Genomic DNA, 23,035 nt, shown 5'->3' with positions numbered 1-23,035 from the left:
TCGCCGGTGTGAAGCTAAAATTGGTAAATACTCAACTGCTTGCCGGGATACTTATCATGGGTTTGTGCGTACCGTGTGCGCATGAGCCTGTGTCTTTTTGGAGCCGCTATACTTAAAATATGGGTACTTGATTGTAGGGTGCAACGCGCTGCAACGCAGGCGATGAGGCGCGCCTTAGTGGAGGCCTCCGGATTAATTTTGACCACCTGAGGATCTTCGACGTACGCCTAAATCTCGTACATACCGGCGTTTTTGCTTTTCGCCTCCATCAGAAAGGCTGCCGGGAATAGAGCCCGCGTCCTTGTCTCAGCAGCACAACGCCTTAGCCGGGGAGCCACCGTGGCGGGTGTAATAAACTCTATTAGATTAAAACTTAATTATGAAAATTGGTGTGCAGGGGCTTATTAAAGCTTAAAATATTACAGCTATTTTAAAAGTAATAAAATATGGGTAAATATTCACATAGCATCAACCTCTTTACTAACCCCCTTCCCAATGCTTCACGGCATTACATGACCAAATCGCTCATATTGTACAGATGTAGGCCAATTTGTTGCTTAAAACGTTGCTAAACAGCTTATGGAAGATTTGACGTTTGCCTTTTAGTGCGCGTCTTCGTCGGGCCTGAGCAGCGGTGCCATTAGCCCACTCCTGTCGCTTTTGACATTTCTGAAAAGTGGGATGTGAAGGGCACACCGCATCACGCCTTCCTTACCGCCAAGCGTTGTCTAGGGCTTCTGCAGCATTACGTAGCCCCGTGTCGTCGTGGTTTTCGTAATATGCGGTAAGCCTTAGCTCTAACGACTGTATGGGAAGTGAAGGGTTTTTTTTATAAGCGGGTTGTAAGGGCCAGTCAAGTTGCTTATGTGCAACTTTTTCCCTTTCTTTCCCCATAACCTTGTACAGTTTATGAAAATAAACTATTACATAACCGGTGGTGACTCTAACACGCATGTGCTCGATTTGAAGTTAGGTTGATTTCTCATGTGCAGCTTTCCCGCTCATGTCAGTCCTTTCAACAGTGATTACTCTGTAGTTATATAGCGGAAGGTGAAATATTCTCGCGCACCTAATATTGGGGGTGAAAACTTGTTTTGTGCACAGTTTCAAGTCTAGCGCGTTGCGCGACTAAGCTCCAGACCCATGAAAACTATCTCATGCAAATGCACGGGGAGTAAGATTTGACAGCGAATTACATAAAAAATGTTCAGAATCGTGGGAAGTGATTTAAGTGTTTTCATTTCGATGTTGACTCCTTGCTTTATGCCACATATAACTTTCCTGAAGTTGTTTTTGCTAGGTTCCTGAGAGGTCGGAATTTTGAGCGAGAAAACTGGGGATGATAAAGCGATAAGCAAAATGAAGCAGTGTTTTTTTTCTGATTTTGTTTTTGTAATGATAGTTTAGCGTAATTATAGTCAGCAATGTATGGATGGAACAAATAGTGGGTGGGAAATAGCCTGAAGTCCTAATTCGTTATATGTGCTGCGGCCGCTGCCTAGAGAAAAAAATCGCGCCATCTCCACGAAGTGAATGATGATGAGAGGGGCGAAGCAAAAATGCTTATCGGTAAAATCGTGAAACATTCGCCCGCACATCATATAAAGACTCGACACGTCAAGCTTTCCACCGCTCCGTTGACAAGCCCGTCGATGACGTCGATGTTTGTGGTGATTATGTAGGGCTTGTTTGGGACGATGAGAATCTCCATGGGTAAGTTGGCGAATTCGGTGTGTGCCATTTTAGCCACCTTGGCCGTCGCCTTCTGCAGAGCGTCTTGTGTCGCGTACCCCCAGTACGTGTCTTCAGCTCGCAGGCGACGAACGACAACCTCGTTTTCTTCCTCTCCTCCTGGTTGGGTAGCAACGAACGCGTTGAACGTTTTGACCTCTTCGGCCAATCTTTGGTTGGCCAATCCCTCATTAATGTGCCGTGCCGTGTACAGCAGCAACGAGGGACGGGACATGGCCCGAGCAAGAGCAGCTTCGCCCCTAAAATATGGAATTTGAGGTGCTTTGTCATCGTATAACGGCACACCAAAAGCCGGGCGCCTAGTCCTAGGAATAGGGCTTGAGTTCACACTTTATGCGCCTTTTTTTTTCCCTCACATACAATAGGTACAGCTGCGCGACCTATTTCCAATGTATACAGTCATGAACAAATGAAATCCGAACATGAAAATGCGAACCAGAACACACAGAATCTAAGAATATATTTAGCGAAGATCTAAATTTGGCGCGGTTGTGGTGTATTTACGAAATCGCGCTTCCAAACTTTGTTACTATTAAAGAGACATGCGACAATTTGGCTTGCATGGAAAGAAATCGCATGATTTGTGTTATCTGGTTCATATTTTCGTGCTCGCGTTTCATTTGTTTATGACTACTTCTTTCTATGGTAGCACCGTAGCTTTGCAAAATGGTGCTTATATTTCGTATTGTGTGTCTAACACATAAACAGACCTGAAACACAGGTGCACCTGCACACCCAGTACGGCGTGGCGAGCCTTCCACTGCCCTGCCCAATTTTTAGAGCGAAAGCTTCCTTAGTGGGACCGGTGCCGTGCTGTCCTATAACTAATGCATTTACTCGTAGACCGGTTGGTCGACCGAAAAGCTGTGATAAGAACTCTGGACAAAGTGCGCGTGCGTGAAACCGGGCTTCCACTGTGCCAAAACGGTTACTCTGAAATCCCGAAATAGGAACGGCTTTAGATGAGACAATACACGCATCTATCGTGACGGATGAGTACAATAGCGTACCTTTGCCTCATTAATCGTTCGTGGATGCGTTTACTTGGTGTGTGGAAAATGGTCGCATGAAGTTCATCCTTCGTTTTCGGTTTGGGTTTTTAAAGGTTTGGCGATCGATTACAGCGAAGATTTCAGCCAAGATATCGGCGCACTTTTGACGCAGGTTTGATGTTAACGGGTTTGATGTAAATTTGACGCAGTTAGGCAGAGGACTGGGATAATTGGACGTCTATCGGAGAGGCCTATGCCCTGCAGTGGGCGTGGACAGGCTGATGACGATGTTAACAAGCTTTCGAGCTTCTCTCAACTTTATTCAGGAAGGGATGGTAAATATTTTGCTCAGGTTGCTGCTCCTTGCATGGCTTGCGCGCGACAAATGCGGGGCTGCCTTGCCAGGCAGCAGCGGCGAGCCAGCGGGCGGCAGCTTCCGGGCGTTGTCCCATTTCCGACCCCGGCGTCCGGACCCCAGCACCAGGCGTTGGCGGGGGCAACGGTCGAGCCCCTTATTGAATTTCCCCGCGGACAAACCACCGCGCCGCCCAACCGCTCCTTCTTCTCGCAACAGGGTCCGGATCGATTCTATAGCCCCCGAAAGCTCCCTATCGTATGGTTCACCGCGTGCGTTCGTGCGTGCACGCGGGCCTGACTCAACCGGTGGGCCCTCGCGAAACTTCGGCGGAACTTTTTTTCTCACACCTATATGCGTGCTCGCTACTCGAAGGGGCTTGCGTTGGGTCGCGGAAGTAGAAGGAAAAATGGAAGAAGACAGAACGTACAGTTGGTGAAAAAGTTCATGAGCCTTTTTTTCCTTCCTTTCCTCCTCCTGTCCTCCCCTTTCCTTCACCCCCCGGCCGAATAGCGTGTTTGCGTTGGCATTGCAGCAAACATATCGGCTTTTTACCGTACTATATACAGTATAGCCTACTTATAGCGAACCCGGTTTTAGCAAATCTTCGTTTTCCGTTACCATTTGTATATACATAATTTTATGTCCAGATATAGCGAAAACCGGATATAACGAACTGATTTATGTTTCCCGATGTGTCCGTTATAAGCGGGCTGTGCTGTATTACTATAAACGAAAAGATCGTGCTATGAGGGAGGGAGGGAGATATATCTTTATTACTGAAAGATATCTCTCCCTCTCTCTATTTCTCTCTCCCGCTCTCGTGGTACGGTGTTAATATTTATTTTTATTCTTATGAGAACATTCATATGTCATGTCAACAAATACGTTTGAACGTTCACAAAAAAAAGGGGGTGGGTGGGTGGTGATGTAGATCTTCAATAACGCCATTTGATACCTTCCCACATTTCGGCTTCTTTACAGCGGGCGTCCCCTCTGGGTGCGCCGACTCGCTGTGCGCTGAATTTCTCGAATGTTTTCACAACGATACAAGGTCCTTGCTTGCTTCTTCGTTTTTCACCGCTATGTAGGGCTGAATGCGTTGCCATCCGCTCGGGCAGCAGATCTGGTAAAGCATCGAACGCGTAAGTCGAAGCTTGAGCATTTCGATCCGATCCCACCGAGGTGATTGGTTTTGCTTACCTTACTACGATGCTCACATTTGGAACATTCCTGTCTTTATCTGCAAAGTCAAACTTTTTCTCCTGTGCCCTTATTGGCGTTCTGCTCCTGGCTTTCCATTCTCTATTTCTCAAAAAGTCTCTCTTGGCGCCATGAGATCTTCGAGAAACGGAATACAGCGATTTCTTTTGTCTTTGCTTTGTTGCTTTCCTTTTTCTAATGCAACTGCACGCATGCACACAACTGTCTCCCTTTTCTCCTCCTTTCCCTGTCTTTCTCTCTGTATACATATATTATTGAATCACAATGGGAAAAAAGGGGACTGTTGAATGAAGACAGAAATAAGGGCAGGCAGTCAAGAACGACAGGGAAGCAAAGGGAAAAAGGCGGTATGTCATCTGTTCTTCTTGAAAAAGATTCTTTTTTTTTAATGTTTTAACGATATAAAGTTTGAACATGCTCGCTGGGTGGGGCGCCAACCCACGGCCTTCTGAATACCGGTCCGGTGCGATACCAACTACGCTTCCGGCGAGGCTGTGCTCCCCACCACCTTCTTGACTATTTATGTTAAGGTAATTTTTAGTCGCTGGTTTGTTTATAGCATGGCGAAGTTTGTAGGGTGAATTTCGTTTCCAGCACGAATGTTGAACTCCAGGAATGCCCTAGCTTTCTTTCTACCATTTCTTTTTTTTTTTTTTTTTGAAACCCTGCGTGCGTTTATTTCCAGTCGCGTCTGATGGCTTCCCAGCGTCGCATTCCTGCCTCTCCTGTCGTATTCCCCGTCGAAACAGGGTGATGTCGTTCGTTGCAGTAAATTACGCACTCTTATCGTGGGCACGAGCTGCTCGTAACGTCACGAGGGCCGTAACTTAGACAATTGATTGCGCCCGTTTTAAAGTACATAATAAAGCACGCAACACGCTTGGCGCTGCGATATTTAGCGGCGTCGATTGGAATCTCGTAATGTAGTTCAAGTACGGTGATTATAGCATCTGGATGTCATTGGAATCTACGCTGCTTGGAACTCTCCATCCTCTGAGGGGCTCTAAGTTTCCCCACCTCGCGACGGCACTAAGAGGCAGCCTCGGCCTGTGTGTATTTCATTGGTGTCACTGTCTTAACCACCGACACCAGCAACAACTACGTTTATGTTGGGCGTTAACAATTCGTGTAATTTGTGCCATTTATAGCCGTCATTTTCGTCGCATCGCTCAGCACAAGGACGCGGGTTCGATTCCCGGCCGCGGCGGCCGCTTTTCGGGTGGAGGCGAAAAGTAAAAACGCCCGTGTGTTCGAGATTTCAGTCATGCATTAAAATCCCCAGGTGGTTAAAATTATTCCCGAGCACTCCACTATGGCGCGCCTCATCGCCTGTGTAGCGACGGCGCGTTAAACCATACAATCAATCAATCAATCAATCAATCAATCAATCAATCAATCAATCAATCAATCAATCAATCAATCAATCAATCAATCAATCAATCAATCAATCAATCAATCAATCAATCAATCAATCAATCAATCAATCAATCAATCAATCAATCAATCAATCAATCAATCCTCGCCGCATCAACTTCGTCCCCCCAACACCGCATCCCTCCCGGAGAACCGGTGTACTGAAGAATTCATCTATTGTGCGGTAATACCTCGGTTTTTATTAACTTTAGTTTTCACTCCTCCTTGATCATCAACGCAGTACCATAAATAGTGTTTTTAGGGCACCGTGGAGCTATTGGCTCGGTGCTGATTTTTGGGGAAAGTTGCGGGATACCGCGCATCTGGCACCTTGCGCGGTGACGAGCAGCTTTGGACGTTTGAGGAAACTTTTGGCCTGGCCGTCAACAAGAAGCGGTAGTTTATACTCCGCATACAGGGCCACTAACTCTCCCTGGTGGCTGAAAAAGGCCGGAGAAAAAGTTGTTCGAAGTCGAAGTGGGATAGGTTACACCGGAGCTGTTCTATTGTGCAGCTCCTTGCACGCTCCAACTGGACGCGTATACGCTCCAGATTCCGCTCAAAGCGCTTTCACTATCCTTGCTGTGGCGTAATTTGCTGGTCGGGCTACGGTGCGCTGTTGTTCACTCGACAAACGAGCTGCATACCTTCTACTTTTATCAAGTGAAAAGGCTCATACGGCGAATCAGAAGAGAGCAAGAGAGAGAGAGAGAGAGAGAGAGAGAGAGAGAGAGAGAGAGAGAGAGAGAGAGAGAGAGAGAGAGAGAGAGAGAGAGAGAGATTCCAGACGCGAAGGAAATGAAAGCGTTTATCGGAAGTGCTGCAGAGACCCTTTTCAAAATAGGAATGCCGTTGGATGGCACCCCAGCCATAGCTGCAGCGCTGAGCTGCAGGGCCGTCCGGCGGCACTCTAGACGCTGCGTATTTTCATTGAGTAGTCTTTGTCCCCCCCTATTTGGAGACGCATTGGTAGTAAGCATTCGCGGCTGCTCCCCGCCTGCCGTTATTTTCTTCCCATTCCCCCGCCAGTTGGCGCCGGGAGGGTGCACGACACATTGCGCTGTTGTCCCATCGTCGTCTTCCTGGTCGACAGCGACAGCCCGGGCGGCTGGCCGGCGCCACTCCCGTCGTTAAGCTAATGGACGTGCCAGCAAAAATACAGGGCCGCACTTGGCCCCGCGTCTCGCCTATATAGGCTTGTTGCGCATCGGCAAGCTCACGTTTTTGATTTTTGTGTTTACTCCTACCCGCAGACATTGTCCGCGACGTTGACCTCTGTTGTATACGATCGCCCTGCTTCGCGACTGAGAATCGGTGATGAAAACAAATGAGGAAAGCGTAGCCCCTCTCGGATAACGGTGCATGCGAAATAGTTGGCTTGATGAGCGGCAGCGAGGTGAAACTCGTCAGGCCTTGCTGGTCAGGCGCACCCGGGAGCGCACGAGTGACGCTTCTGCCCCTACACCGCGTCGTTAATTGCGGGCGTGCTTTCGGGTACATGAGCAGGCTGCTGTCCGCGCACGGTGCGGCCCAAATCTGTAGCTCTCCCAGCTTTTGAGGGAGTATACGTTATAGCGAATGGGAGATATTCCTGCAAGCGCCACGAGTAGGGAATGCCATCTCGCCTGCATAAATGACTTGTTCTTTTTGAAAACTGACGCTCGTAATTACCTTTTGGGCAAGCGCCCTCGGCCAAGAATGAACTTTCATCTGGGTCAATGAAGTTGTGTAATTAATAATAGACGTTCCACTCACTCATTCATTCACTCACTTTACTGAGTTCAGTCAGTCGGTCAGTCAGTCAGTCAGCCAGTCAATTAACCAATTAATTAATCAGTAAGTCAGTCCGTCTGTCTGTCAATCAATCAATCGGCAAGTCCTCCAGTCTGTCAATCAATCAATCGACCAATCAATCAACCGAGCAATAAATAAGTAAACAAATAAACCGTGTGACTTTATGAGATGCCACCAAAAATGAAAAAAAGGAAATTGCAGTCGACTCCCGTCAATACGGAGCCCATGGGGACCGCAGAAAACTTCGAATTAACTAAACTTTTGATTGAACAAAAACAACAAAAACAGCGTGGTCGTTAGTCGGCAACACATCCTACTTCTTGATTTCGTCCAGAATTTCGACTTTCGCACCCAAGTGGATAGTACAGCACGGACCGCTGTGATAGTTCAGACTTATTGCTAAAACAGAAGCCTGAAGCTTCCACCACATAAACTGCTCACACCACACGGCGCTGTGCGCAACAAAGGTTGAAGACCTCAAAAGAAAGAGATGCGCACGCTGATGCAAGTCTCGACTGGCCTGCCGCTCTTTCGACTGTGCGCTGCCTGAATTCTGATGGCGCCGACGTCAGTGCAGAGCACAGTGCTGGTTTGGCGCCTGCAAATTTTGAATTTTAACGAGGGATGACGGCCAACGCGATGTTTTTTATTCGAAATGACTTCTAAATTAACAGATATAAAGGTTTTTATGTTCGAATTATTTGGCAATTGAATTACACGTGAAATTGCCGGGACTAGCACATCACTTCTGATTACCCGAAAATTCCAGTTAACCTTTGATGCCCAAAATTTTAACATTTTGCTTAAGCCTGTGAGAAGTATTTTGGGATCTAAAAGGACATCACAAATATGAAGTCAGAAAAAAATTTTCGTTCGTTAGGACGGACACTAGGACACACTGGGCACTGGCTGCCCATAGATCACTTGAACAAGAGAGCTAGTTTGGTCAACATGATTTATGGTTCAAGTGAAGACAATAACGCAAAGTTTGTATTGCTATCATTTGTAATAACAACGAAAGTGCGCAATTTCGGTATCTTGTCACCAGCCCATTGAGCCACCCGGGCTCGATGCCAGTTGACACGCGTAAACAATATTTTTTTTAGTGCATAAAAGTTCGTGCTGCCCCCTCTTCTTTAATTCTTGAAGGTCCTGGATCCTTTGTCTGTCTGTAGATGGTGTTAAATGTCAAAAAACCACAAAAGTGTGAGAGAAAAAAAGAAATATTGTTTGAGTTGTTGCTCCTGAGCAACACTGGGAATTTAAGGGCGACCTCCAATATGTCGAGAGTCGAGTGTATTATAATTTCACGCTAATTTCTCTACGGCCGTGTAACTAATCGCCAAATCCGTCGTACCAGCGGCCCCAGCGGGGCGACCTTCGCTCAAAGAACGGGTCCTGTTATATTAATACAGGTTTTGTCTAGAGATTACCCGACCCATAACCGCCCTTGCACTACTGAACCACACGCAACTACTACCACCGATTAAGCTCTCTGCATCAATTACGGCGCTGTTTGTTCGCCCAGAACGTTGCACTGCTAACGTAACGAGGGCAGGAGATCACCGCTTTATTGTGCGCGGAACGCACGTTATACGCATGATCGAGAGCCATCTGGGTGACCTTCTCTTTCACTAGTCCTCGCCAGTGCAGTTGCGCGGGCTTAATAACTAAGTGCACGTTTTACTACCACTGTGATTTTCAGGCGTCGTCTTCTTACCATGTAATCATTTTCCGCAAATATTATTCACGCTTATTCCCTCCCCCGCCTCCAACCTCACCCTTTCTAATCCACTGGTAGAGCAGTGCGATGGTATGCTCGATGTTAGCTATGCCGTTCGATGCGTCGCTGCTTCGTGTCGGTCTTGACATCTTGTTTATTTTAGATATTTGTTTAGGGAGAGTAAACGCGCGTTTGGGTATTACCAGGCTATTACCACAAGTACAACATCACAGGTCTTAGAATAACTATACAACGCTGGAAACGAGTGCAGTGGCTGTAAGCTTGTAATATACCGTAAAGTTCCGAAAGAACGCCCACCCAAAGTACCAAGATATTAAGGGGAAAATGCGGGATGGGCGAATTTTCGGGTCAGGTGCGAAAAACTACCAAACAGTGGCTGCAACGCCAACAACAACGGTGGAGATATCGAGAAAAAATCCGAGGTGGGTGAACTTTCGGATCTAGTGCGGACAGGACCAAAAAAAATTCTGGTTGATTCCTGTGTCATAGGAATAGGTATAACACGAAAGGGAAATGTGCAGCGAAATCTGCAGCTGAGTCTGATTTGCGGGTTGGCGGCTGTCTTGTTGTGGGTGTGCTTGGCGAGAGACGTCCTGCTGGCGCGTCGCTTCGGCAAAGGTGTACTGGCGTCATTTCCGTGACGGGTGTGGTGTCAGTGAAATCTTTGCGTGTCGCGGCATAAAACACTTTCGTGTTAAAAAATAAAACCCGAAAACGAAAAACCCGAAGTGTAGGGTACTACGAGCCGCTTTCTTCGTTGTACTGGCGTCACTTCCGTGACGGATATGACGTAAATGAAATCTTCGTGAATCCCGGAATCAAACACTTTCGTGTTAAAAGTGCCCGCTTCAAAGAATGAATAGATGATTCGCGTTTATTTTGTTTACGAATCCGCGTTTAAGCCATCGATTCCAGGGGGTGGGCGGTCTTTGGGGTCTTTTATTAAATTGAATATTTCACCCTTAAAGGGGGGGGGGGGGATGTTTCGTGGGTGGGCGTTCTCTAGGCAGAATGCAATAAACAATAAACATAAAGGGAGAAAGAAAAGGTAGCGCGAGCAACCTACGCAGCAACAAAACGCAATAGATTCAGTGGGTGCTATAGCAAGAATGAAAAAAAAAAAAAAACGAGCTTCTGAAGGGATTTACAAAAGGTGAGCAGCTTCCAAGGAGGTTTTGAGGGCTTCCTCAAGCGATGCTGACTGTCGTAGTGTGCAGTGTTGAAGCTTCTTCGAAAACTAAAGCTGAGTTTTGGTATGGTTTTGTTCTGGGAAATTGTCTTAAGGAGATATGACGACAAAACACAACTCTGTTCAGTTTGAAAGAACGAGCCTTTGGTAACTTACTCGGGTATATTCCAGCTACGGAAGACGTTCTTTAAACCGAAAAAATAAACGCAAGAAATACTGAAAAACTCAAATTTCGCGCTACAGTGACGTGCAGTGGCCAGCACTGAGAACATACTTATCAGTGGGTTAACTGCCCGTTAGCATTCAAATGATAGATTAGTGTCACTAGATAAGATACAGAGTACCGTCTGCACTCTGCACCTGTAGCGTCACTGTACACTGTAATCTGTGCCGTCACTCATACAGTTTCGTACTAATATACACTAGAGGGAAATCTGGCGCCACTGTCTCGGGGAGCCGCGCTTCGGCGAGAATTCCGTCATGTACCGCGCAGGCACGTTCCACTTGTCCTTGGCATAGCTCATGAACAGGCTGAAAAGTTGGCTCTGGCTGCAAAAAAGCAACAATATTACTGTAGAAGGTTCATAAAATTTGTTTTGCTATTATAAAGTTGAACCTCCAAAATAATTAATTTGTCGGTAATTATTTAGAAGCTTCAGGTACGACGAACAAGAAAAAAATGTTACCCTTTTTTGTCTATTTTGGCTTCGAGACAAAAGCGAAGCCATATGGCTAGCTAAGCCAAGTAGGCGAGGAACGTCGCTAGCTGCAATGGCGCCGCCCACGGCGGCCCGCGACTGCAGCGACAGATTTCCCTCTAGTCACTGAGGCACGCAAGTGAGCAAGGGCGTCCATTCTGGGGTTTATTGGTGCTTCTGTGGCCTCGCCGCTAATTTTGACGTGGTCATTTGTAAACAACACCGCCGAAGGCGCAGCAACACGGCATCTTCGCACACACTTCTGCAACTGAAATGCTGCGAGGCGTGTTATCTTTGATTCGCGTTCGGATCGATGCCAGTCGCGCGCAACCGCACAGCAGGGAGGGCAAAAAGCTAAGACTACCACACTTGACCGACAGAAAACGCATAAACAACAAAATGGCGGCGCCAATGAACCGTCGCTGTGTACACAAATGCCACGTGATGTGAACTGACCAATCATCATGGTCACGGCGCTCAACAATAGGAGAAAAGAGTGCCGATACTCTGTAACCTTATCTAGTGGCACTAAATACGATCATACGGCCTGCTACTATCGTCCATGTCATATTTCGTGGCGCTGGCTTACGTCAGTGGCCGCCTATTGGCGAAACAATATTCTGTGACGTCATAGAAAAATCACCGGAAAGTGGCTGGGGAAGGGCCGATGCTTCATTTGTTTTCCTTGATACGTCCGTCATCTGTTTAAAGTTCACTATAAAATTGGTGTCATTGTTATCGCGTCAAAGCAATCTCTTTAAAGAACCAAACTTGTGTTTTGTCTTCCAGGCTTTTAATTATTTTTATCTAGCAAAAAAAGCTTTTTCGTGTGTTTTCTTTTGGTGTGCTGTGAGCGTACAAGCGAAAAACTGAACTTGTGGTGCATGTATAGCAATTTAGAGGCACGACATCTAATTAGGTTTTTAGGCAAATTTGAATTCAAGCAGAAAAACGTTGTTTGCTTCTTTTCCTCACTTTTGGAAACCACTGAGCCTAGAAACAAAAAATGAAGCTGGTAAATTGCTACCTTTAGATATACAGCCGTGTAATCAAACTAGAGCTTCGGTCCTTGGGGACACCCCGACGTCTGTTTGGCCTTGACTGCAATGTCTTGCTCCTTCCAGCGTTCAAAGAGGCATCATTGAAGAACCATTTCCCAGAAAACTAGCTGTTTAGTTTGGTCCTCAAATTTCTGAAGAATTTTGGTTCATGCCCGAAATGTACGACGCCAGTGCCCAAAGGGGGTAATCATATAAATATAGTCTACGCGGTCTAAGGCTGTGGCAATATATGAGGTTTGGAAAATGGCTTGTCATAACTGTGGTACATAGAATTGAAATAAATGTCTCGGGCTGCTTGAAAGGCTATAAATGAAATGATGTATCGGTCTGCTTGCGTGCGTGCGTAAACAACCTCCTCCCACTATCACAGCGTGCAGAAGTGTATTTGCGTTTGTGGCGTAACGTTCCCTGCGCGCGTTCGATTCCGTCCGCGCCGCTGTGCGTATTTTGATGCAGCAATAAGCGAAGAGTGCCTGCCCGACAAGCCAGCCCTCGGTGTACAGGTTTGCCGTGCGCACATCCGAACGTTCGTGCAACGCTCTATAGGCTTCAGCATGAACGACCTGCCCTTGCCGCGGGCGAGGCAGCCATGACCTCGCGACCTTGTGGGCCGTTCATAACATGCTCGGATATTACGAAAACAAAGGAAATGTGAATATGAGATGAAGCTAGAGAGGTTGAAGTTTTTTTTTTAGGAAGTAACAGCTGGGCTGTGGAGCTGAGTTGTCATGAACTATTAATGTAATTTCAAACGCGTGGTTGCCGCCTGGCTTTACTGTCTACTACATATCGCTACTGTCGCAGAATAGTAGTTGTATACTGTAATGAAGCACAGCTGCCCGAAGCCAGCTTATCAAACGACCGTCTCACGTTTTCTGGCCCAAGTTCAGTTCAGTGTTGCGAGTACTGACACATTTTCTCTATTTTTCCCACTTAACCTTTGCAAAATTTTTCATGCGATATTCCCGGTCAAGTACTTGATCCATATGGCGGTAGAAAGGTTGGAATGCACCTTTCCTGTTTTTATGGAACGCGGCCAAGTGTTTATACCTGTAAGGTACGCAGCAGTCTAGTATAATCATTTTTGCCATTTGCGTAGCTGCTTTCGCCCCTTCGCGAAATATCCTCGAAATACGTCGTATCTATACCGCACAAAAAAAGGGAATGGATTGGTTTCCTGATGTGCTCTTTCGAGCTATTAGTGGATCCATTAGCCAAAGCGAACATCAAATCGTCGCGGAGTGCAGCAGTAGAACGAAGATGTAAAATAATTCTGGTTTCTTCCAAAAGAGAGGGTTTGCATGGTTGTATGTACGCGCGTGTGCATTTACAGTTGCGGCAGGTCTGCAACTATACAGTCGACTGTCGTTTATACGAAGTCCACGGGGACAGAAAAAAACTTCTTCGACTTTACAAGGGCAGATAAAATTTAAACCATGTGCAACTACTGACGGAACACCAGGATCACGGCAAGACAGGAATTCGGCACGACGGAACATGAAAATCAGGACAGAAATGCGACACACGACAGAACACCGGAATCACGACACAAGAATACGACAAGACGACAGTACGACACGTGAAAATACGACAAACTACAGAAATTTTTCTTGTCGTCGTCATTTTCGACTGGGGATTTAAACTAATTTCCAATTAAACAAAGAGCACAAGAACAGCATTGTCATTATTCCCCAACACGTCTCCCTTCTTGTTATGGTTTAGAATCTCGACTGTCGTCGCCAATTCGAGAGTGCGAAACGGCTTACCCTGATAGTTGAGACTTGTCGCTAAAATTGAAGCCTGAAGACTGTTCACACGACGCTGGACGCAACAACGTAGGTTGAGGACCTAAAAACAAGGAGATGCGTACACTGGCGCTAGTCTCAACTGAACTCCCTAACAGTAAACTCCCTAACAGTAAACTCCCTAACAGCAAAAAACTCCCTAACAGTAAAAACTCCCTAACAGTGAACTCCCTGACAGTGTTAAACTGCTGAGCACGGCGTACTCGTCTTGGTCAAGTGCATTCTCTAGCCGCTATTTTTGCCCGACAAAATACTTTCAGATAGTTTTTTTTTTCCTATAACTGTGGAAGATCGGAATTAATTCACTGCCCTGTGACATTTTTCATTCTAATAGGTTTCTTGGTGACTTGGAGCGTCACCTTCTTTCCTAACTTTTTATGTTTCTGCTGTATTGTTGTCTCTTTTCTTTACGATTATGTTTTGATGTGCCCACTCCTGATTGGGCCAACGCATTGGCCTGCTGTATTTTGAAATAAAATAACTGCCGCTTTATAGACTCTGCGCTGCTGCCTCTGTTGGCGTCTTAAAATTTTGTATTTTATCGAGAAATTATGGTCACCTCGTTGCTTTTTATTCGAAATCACTTCCATTTATTCAGATCGTTCGTAGATGCATTTACTTTGTGCGCCAAAAACCGTCGCATGGGTTCGCTCTACGTTTGCGATTTGAGCTTTTGAAGAGTTGGCGATTGGTTAGACGCACTTTCCGCGCAAGGCTGGACGGAATTTTAGCGTACGTTTTGACGCACTTTTGACGCAGTTTCGATGTCTGAGAGCTTTCGCGCTGCTCTAAACTTTCGTTAGGGAGGATGATCACGACAAATAATTGGCCATCTCGCGTTAGTGAAGATGATCACGTTGACGAACGGCGCGCCGTGACGTACGAACGCACGTATACGAACTTTCTTTATTTGAGCCAGGTTCTTACAACATTACACTAAACTCTCGATATAAGAAAGCGCCCAGGACAGGAAACTAACTTCGTTGTAAGCGGTACTTCGTTAAAACCAGGAATGGTTCTCTCTCCCTGCACTTCATTTGCGATCGTGAAAAACTTCGAATAAAGCGATAAATAAAATAAAGCGATTTCGTTACAACGGGTGTTATAACGAAGTTCTCGGTGGCGGGGCAGAAAACCGCCTTCGTTTCAGACGATACTTCCTAAAAGCGGAAATTCTTTACTCTCAACGCGCTTCACTGGAAATTATGAAACACTTCGGATAAAGCGATATCTCGAATAAAGTAATTTTGTTATAACGAGTGTCTATAGTGCATGTGGTAGATAGATTCATCGCCCTTCTGCAGAAAGGGGTCCGCGGGACCGCATTGGTGCCTCCGCAGTTAAGTGCCCCAAGCAGCCGACCTGTTCCGCATCGGCGTATAGTTCGAAGATGCCTCTGCGGCGCCGACCGAAGTCGTTTTTCGGTGCCTGGCAGGAAGCGGCCTCGGTTATTTACGTATCTCTCTCGGTCTCTGTCTCGTTCGTCCGGCAGGCGCCATATTTTCCGGCCGCACCTTCCGGCGATCGGCGCCAGCAGTCTGCAGGGGCATTTTCTCGCGCTTGTTTGCACAGTGAACCGGATCACCGCTGTTCTCTGTGCACCGGCTCTGTCTTTGTCCGACCTTGGGGGCTGACGCCCGCCCTTGCTGCGCCCTTCTGGCATTGCAGGCCGAATGCAGCCGCTTCTTCTGACCAGGCGCTGCAACGTCTTCTGGAAAGGGCGCGAAGCAAATGGTTATCAGTGATCACACAAGCACTATACATTCAACCTCTCTTCTGGTTCGAAAAATACGAAAACTGGACACCGCATGCCTCGAGTTCAGTGCTCCATCAACGCTACCTCCTCTATTTCCTCCCACTTCTCTGCATCATTAAAGCCCCCTCTCCCTCCCCCCCTCCCTCCCTCCCTCCCTCCCTCCCTCCCTCCATCTCTCTCTCTCTCTCTCTCTCTCTCTCTCTCTCTCTCTCTCTCTCGCTCTCGCTCTCTCTCTCGCATTTGTTATGCATAACGGTTTTAACTGGTAGTATGCTTCGGCAAGTTGCCCGGCAAAAAAATAAGGCAAAGAAAACGGGGAGGCTTTGAGCTGCCATCTGATTCCACTCTTTTCGGGTGCACCATGGGCGGCACGTTACGAAGGTTTACTAGGACAACGCTGCGAGCATAAATTGTGTAAATGAACAAATGTAATCGTAAGGCCGAATGCCAAATTTTCGCACGTCTCCTCGGTACCTGGGGACAAGTTTTTGCACTTTCGATGTTGTCCGCGCGTGCGGCTAAGAATATTGCGGGGCGGAGGTTTAATGGGGAGCATCAGGAAGATGAGGGAGGGATACCTTTAAGGATTAGGAGAAGCCTATTAGTAGCAGCGAAGTGTACGAAGAGTTAGACATTTCCCGCCCACTCTCTCCACCACATTATTGCGGTACTCGGCTGTTTTCCGCCATCTCGCATAACGACTGCACATTTACACACGCCACCGTGCTAAGCTGGCGCTTTTACTGTTGTCTCCTCTAACTGAAAGACCGGGATGCTTACACCTGGGTTCTTTTAAAGCGAATTATTTTGTAGATGCGTTAGAGTGTTGTGTTCTGGCTCAATAACATGCTCTGCACATTTTGATCTTCTGAATGGAAATGTCTGTGTAAGATTAAGGCATCGTGTAATATTTTCCAGATATGTTATTGGCTTTTTTTCGCAATCGTTCTTCCTGTTATCTCCTTAAGTTGTATGAAGCCCCTCCTGCTTGCAGTGACAATCACTGAACTTGAACGTTTATTGCTTCAGCGCTCGGCATACCTGTCTGCTCCAACTTTTCTCCATTCTCGACTCTCTCTTTTTTTCCAATTTTTCCCCTCCCGCGTGCAGGATAGCAAACTAGGCTGTGGCAAGGTTAACTTTCCTGCCTTCCTTCTAACTCCATTCTTCCTACCTACCTTTCTTTCTATTTCTTTCTTTCTTCTTTCCTTCCTTCCTTCCTTCCTTTCTTTCTCTCTCTTTCTTCTTTCCTTCCTTCCTTCCTTCTTTCCTTAATTCATTCATTCATTCATTCGTTCCTCCGGCTTGGCTGCAATGAATGAATGAATGAATAAATAAATAAATAAATACTCCGCGCATCGCCAGCGTGATGCACGTGATGCCCGGAGAATGTGCATCGCATGTGTGCATCGCAATGTCAGCGGCATGTATGCATCCCATGTGTGTACAGGTCAGGTGCACAACATGAGAACGACTGTAGGTGAGATTATAGGAAGGAAAGTGGAAAGTTCCAGCAGGCACGGCGCAACGAACGGGGTCACTGATTGCCCGTTTCACCCGGCGGTGTCCCGCTTGGTGGTGGTTGTGGCGCCTGGTCGTTGCACCGAGCAGAGAAGCCAAACAAAATGAGCCGCTTTTTCGCCCAGGAAGAAGAAAAGACGAGCGTGCGCCCTCGCTCTTGCACCAACAGGCTGCGCGCGGTCATTAGAATGTCAGATTGGACGCCTCGAGGCTAGCTCCGTTTGTGCGTGCGCTCTCTCGATTGCACCCGGCATAAAAGGCGCGCCCGGCGGGGACTGGCGCGCCGGGGTCCTCACGTGGTCCCCTTCACACGCACGCCACAGGTTTAAAGCTATTAGTGTCAGAATTCGCGTCTCGGAGTCGGAAGACGAGATACGCGCCGGACAACGAATCGCGTAATAGTTGCGGCGGTCGCGGCGTTGTTAATCTGCCGGCACGGAACCGGTGGATTTCGCTCTCCTTTGAAGTTAAGCTGGTTCGAAGGCCCTTTCTTTTTTCTTCTTCTTTTTTTTTTTTGCTTGAATACTTGGTTTTGTCATTTATGGTTGATTTGTGCACTTTGTGTTTCGATATTTCCGGCACTAATTCTACTGGTCACATTGAAAGATCGACCTGCCAAACTCATGGCATGCCGATTTGGTCTTTTTGAGACGAGTCGGTTTGCGTGCTATCATTTCCGTAGCTACATTGGTGCGTTACGCGAGGGAAGACGTTAGCAGTGGAGAATTTCACCTGATGGCACAGTCGTGAACCGATCAATACAACCTTGGTTAATTTGAGGCAACTAGGCTTCGGTACCTCCTGAGCCTCATTCAAGCCATGAAACACGTTTTCGTAACCGAATAAAAAAACCCTAGAAAAACGGTGCTTGATTTCATCTCGCACGTGCTTCTGCCTTTCTGCGCCATTTTGAACGCGCTATTTTTTGTTCGCCGACCACTTTTTTTTCGCTTACTATCTTAACAAACAGTCCAACAAGCATGCTTAACTAAATGTACGCGGGGCCTGCCGGTTAATTACGTATATTCTGCTTCAAATGTACCTGCAGTTTGCTTTGCATTAAATAATGGGGACACGCATGACTAGTGCAAGCCGTTCCAGGCGTTTCGAACAGTTCTACTTACATAAACCTCTTGATCAAGTATCCTCTTGAGTTTTGGATGGAGGGCTGAATCGAGGGACAAGCGGATATCTTTTCGAAGCCTCTGTTTGGGTGCGCGACGCCGCGTGAACGAATAATTTTTTAGACACCTCATCGCGATTTGTTTGGCCTCGTAAAAAAAAATTCACCCATCTCCACGAAGTGAATCGTGACGCGTGGGCGAAGCACTGGGGATCGTTTTTACCGTAAATCACCCGCGGCATTTCCCACTCACTCATGTAAATGAGTGACAACGCGTCTGTACAGTACATACAATTCCAATCCAATCCAATCCGATACAGTTCGATTTAATCTAATCCAATCCATTTCAGTCCAACCCAATCTAAATACAATTCTATTAAATCCGGTGCTCCTCGCGCATGCGCAACACTGTGTACACGGACGCCAAGCCCCGGACAAAACAAGGTCCTAAGATGCTTCGCCCCTAAGAAGGATGCAAACTCGCGCGGCGCGTTGTCAGGGAAGCGACAGTTCGCTCTCCATCAAATTGGTCCGAAGGCTGTGGCATCAATGGCTGCGTCGTAAACCCTTTCAAAGACCGAACTTCGCGCACTCTTCGTGTCAGATGAGACGGCGCCTCGCGAGCGAATACAAAAGGAGCTTCTCGATAGGAAACGTCGTCGTGCAGCCGCGCATCGGCGACACGCAACGAAGGCGAACGATGAGAAGCTGCGGCGTGTATACACCGGTAGAGCGAAACCGATCGACTGCTACGGTGCCGCGAAACTGCCGGCGAAAGCGAGGTGAGGCTAGAGATGTGAGCGATTGGAAGAAAAAACACACAAAACTAAAAAAAAAAAAAACAGGTTTGTTTTTCGTTGTGTTCAACCAGTATAACGCAGGAAGAAAAACAGACAGCTTCTCCAGGGAAATTCGTTGTGATGCGACCAATGTGCGGTGAGGGAAACGCTTTCTGAAATCTATGCCTTGGCGTGAAATCGTGCGCAGATTTTGCTGGGGCTGCTGTGATGCAGCATGTACCAATTGTATTCTTTTCAGTGTTACCGGGAAAATTCATCGGCCACTTAAGTGATCTTGAGGCGAAAGCCAGCGATTATCGAAGACTTCTTCACTGCTGCGTCGTGTTTGCGATGTCGTCACGTTCACCTGTCATGTGACACGTATCGGGATAATTCTTGTCCCATCCTGGCACAGTACAGGGTTAGTGTTGTAGCTACCACACTAGGTTGCAGCTCTTGGAGACCCCGGTTCAAGTTTCATTCGAACCCAATTAAGTTTCTGTGTATATTTCATTTACTCATTTTCTTCTTACAGCGTGCGTAATTTCGGTTCGCTGCTCTAATCGCCAGCAATTACGGTCACTCTTTGTGTTTGCTGCAGCATCTGAGGCTTTTTGCCTTGAAGTATGTCGATTTTTCTACAGATCGGTGCGGCATAGGTGTTTTTCGATTTTTCACATTTGTCTAAAAAAAAACACGAATAAAATGTTCCTTCGCGTAAAAAAAACTTTTTTTTTTTACACGCCCCTGAAGGTTTCATGAGAACCTTCATCTCTCGACTCGACATGAGCGGAAGAGGACGCGTCTCCGCCCTCGTCTCCCGCCCCAAAAACCGGTTTGGCTGCCGGACGAACCCCGAATCGGCCGCAACCGCTTCTGTCGAACTTGTCGGATATCATGTTCCGCGTCGAAAAACGGATTGCTCGGACGCACATATGTCTGGCGCTTTGGCCATCGTTGTGCCCGCGAAGCCACCAAGAATATACAGTAAGCCCTTGTTATAACGAAGTCGCTTTTTGGAATTCCGCTTTATTCGAAGCGCTCGGTTTCCATTGCAGTTCATAGGAAAAAATATATCCGGTTTTAACGAAATGTCGCTTACAACAAAGCTATTTCTCTTTTTCCAGATGACTTTGATATAACAAGGATCTACTGCACCTATCCGGCCTCCTTTTTTTATCTGACTTGTCGTGAGACTACAAACAAGATGCTTCGCGTATCGTATAGATAACCAGAGTTGCAGTAGTAGTAAACTTTTATTGACGTAAGTGTGAGGGTATGGGGTTGTGAGTGGTTTCTGCGATATTTTTGTAAATGCTCTGTTTAAATAATGAGCAGGATTTTTTCGATTGCGTGCGTTATCTGCGAGGCATACATTGAGGTCGTTGTCTCTCGTTCTTCTCTGTCGCAGACTCCGTGATGGACTTTTCTCGCCATATCCACTGCCGCCGTGTGGACGAGACGTGATGTCGGAGGGGACGCCGGTCGTCATCGTCAAGGTGAGTTTCCTCATCGCACCGTTTCTTCGCGCGGCATCCGGCCTCAGGGTGTGTGCACTGGCTGTGAGAACTGGTCAGTGAGGTGGCCCTATCGAAAACTTTTCAATTAAACGCCCTTATACTAGTGGTTTGCGATTGAGCGATCAACCTTTCTATTCATCGATTAATGCTTCAGTCGTGATTAATTCTGTTTGACCGGTTAATCGGTTGAAGTCATGTGAGCAAAATGAAGAAATAGGGTAATGTTGAAATCGTGCGCAAGCGTGTGTGTCGAGGATCGCATTCGTGTTCAAATTACCCGCCTCACGTCACAATCAGAAACCATGAAAGTAGGCTCAAAGATTGTAGTGATTAAAACCGCAAGCTGATAGCCAAGACAGACGGGAAAATGGCTACTGTTAATATACATATACGCGGTACAAAAACAGTTAGCGGGAACCGTTCTATAAACTAACACTAGCAAAAAAAAAAAAAAAGTTCCTGCGATTTTGCAGCCGCCCCATTCCATAGGGGCGATTTCCCGTGCAAGCCGGGTGAACTTCCCAAGCGTTGTAGTCCCACACAAGGGCCGAGCGCCAGGCCGGGGAGTCGCTTACCGTTACCGTTACACGTTACCGTGTTTACGTTACCGTTTATACCGTGTTTGCGGGAGTCGACTGCGCAGTGCGAGAGTTACCGCGAACGGTAACTTACCGGCACAGGCTTCACCGTCGCCAGCGGCTTCCGGTAACACGGTAAACGGTAACGCAAACATGGTAACGATATGCTAAAACTGCCTATTGGCGTAAGTAAATCACGATAAAATGGCTCTCCTGCAATTACGGCCAGTGTAAATGTTCCTGAATCTAGAAATAGTGCGAGTAACGAACACGGTGGTGGTGTACCACCCCCTTTAGCGCCGTACTGGTAATCTGCTTACCTAATCTGGAAAGACTGTGAATAGGCATAATAATGTAATTATTTTTACATAACTGTAAATATTCCTGAAATATTTCCTGAACCTTTTTCTTCTTAAACCAACGCGGCCGACTAATTGATCAATTAACCGACTAAAGCATGCCGATTATTCGGGTTAAAATTTTAATATATGTCTGATAGCGACCTTCTGCGAAACTCGCTGTTATTTAGGAGAATAGGTGTCTGCTGTAGTTAGGCAACCCGCCGCGGTGGCGCAGTGGCTAAGGCGTTGCGCTGCTGAGCACGAGGACGCGGGTCCGATTTCCGGCCGCGGCGGCCGCTTTTCTGATGGAGGCGAAAAGCAAAAACGCCCGTGTGTACGAGGTTTTGGCGCACGTTAAAGATACCCAGGTGGTCAAAATTAATCCGGCGCCCTCCACTACGGCGCGCCTCATCGCCTGCGTTGCGTCGGCGCGTTGAACCTTACAATCAATCAATCAATCAATCAATCAATCAATCAATCAATCAATCAATCAATCAATCAATCAATCAATCAATCAATCAATGCTGTGGTTAGGCAACAAGTTGAGGTCTATAGAAGAAGAGGGAGCAACATACCAATTGAGGAAAGAGTGGCAGGGAACCATTGGGGCCAACATCAAAGCCGAAAGTCTTATAAGATAGCGTGCCACCGGTAGAGCAAAATGAAGACCGCTTTCTCTATACAGCCGTTCCGTTACGTATAAAAATCTGGATGAAGGCACGCTGAACTTTGGCGTGTTCTATCAAAAAAGAACTGCAGGAACGTCTCTGAACTGTGCACTCTTAAATTTTACCATCTGTGGAATGACGTACGCGCTGTGGCTGTGCAGACGTTCGCTACGATGTTGCGAGCGTCTTCTGTATATTCCGGGCCACGCATGGGGGCCGTCGGCGCTGTTTCGGGCCTCTACAATGCGTGCGGCTCGTAACTCTTCCCGCAATTCAGAGGGTGGAAAATTTTACCGGCGCGTTCGATAAAAGTTGACAGTACTCTCGAATTTATTGCTCACGAGTCTATTTAAAATATACAGGTGTAGTGAAATGGCATCTATTTGGTTTAGGTTCAAGAACACTCGCTGGCTTTTCAGTGGGGTTCGTTGGTACCACACACACTGCGCCTGATATGCCGGTCACGCAATGTATTTAAAAAGTAAGAAGTCGTTTGTCTGCCCATCAACGGACTGTATCCTCAAAATAGAAAAGAAATTTCGGCCGTGTCAGCGCGGAATTTCCCCTTTTTTGTGAACACGCTTTTTCCTCTTTTCCCTTTTTATGTCCCGGGACCAGGCGGCATTCACACAATCAGCTTAGCGGGATGTTTGAAAATGAGAATATATCGAGAACGAGCGCTCAATAAAATTCACAAGTTCTTCTAGCGCTTCACTGAAAAG

At 46.9% G+C, this 23,035-nt stretch overlaps 1 protein-coding gene across 3 annotated transcripts in view; it reads left to right on the top strand.

Moving 5' to 3' along the window:
* The window catches only part of LOC144162860 (uncharacterized), a 299,979-nt gene that overhangs the window by 172,482 nt on the left and 104,462 nt on the right, over positions 1-23,035 (top strand). For all 3 annotated transcript variants that reach the window (XM_077693569.1, XM_077693566.1, XM_077693567.1), the window contains one exon: positions 20,618-20,705. The gene's annotated coding sequence lies outside the window, so the exon portion shown is untranslated. The remainder of the gene's footprint in view (positions 1-20,617; positions 20,706-23,035) is intronic.

The sequence above is a fragment of the Haemaphysalis longicornis genome, unplaced genomic scaffold (assembly GCF_048455015.1).
Source record: "Haemaphysalis longicornis isolate Haplotype H1 unplaced genomic scaffold, Haemaphysalis longicornis Haplotype H1 scaffold_12, whole genome shotgun sequence".
Classification (NCBI taxonomy): Eukaryota; Metazoa; Arthropoda; class Arachnida; order Ixodida; family Ixodidae; genus Haemaphysalis; species Haemaphysalis longicornis.
The sequence above is the reverse complement of the archived record's forward strand: the minus strand, read 5'-3'. Positions and strand labels throughout refer to the sequence as shown.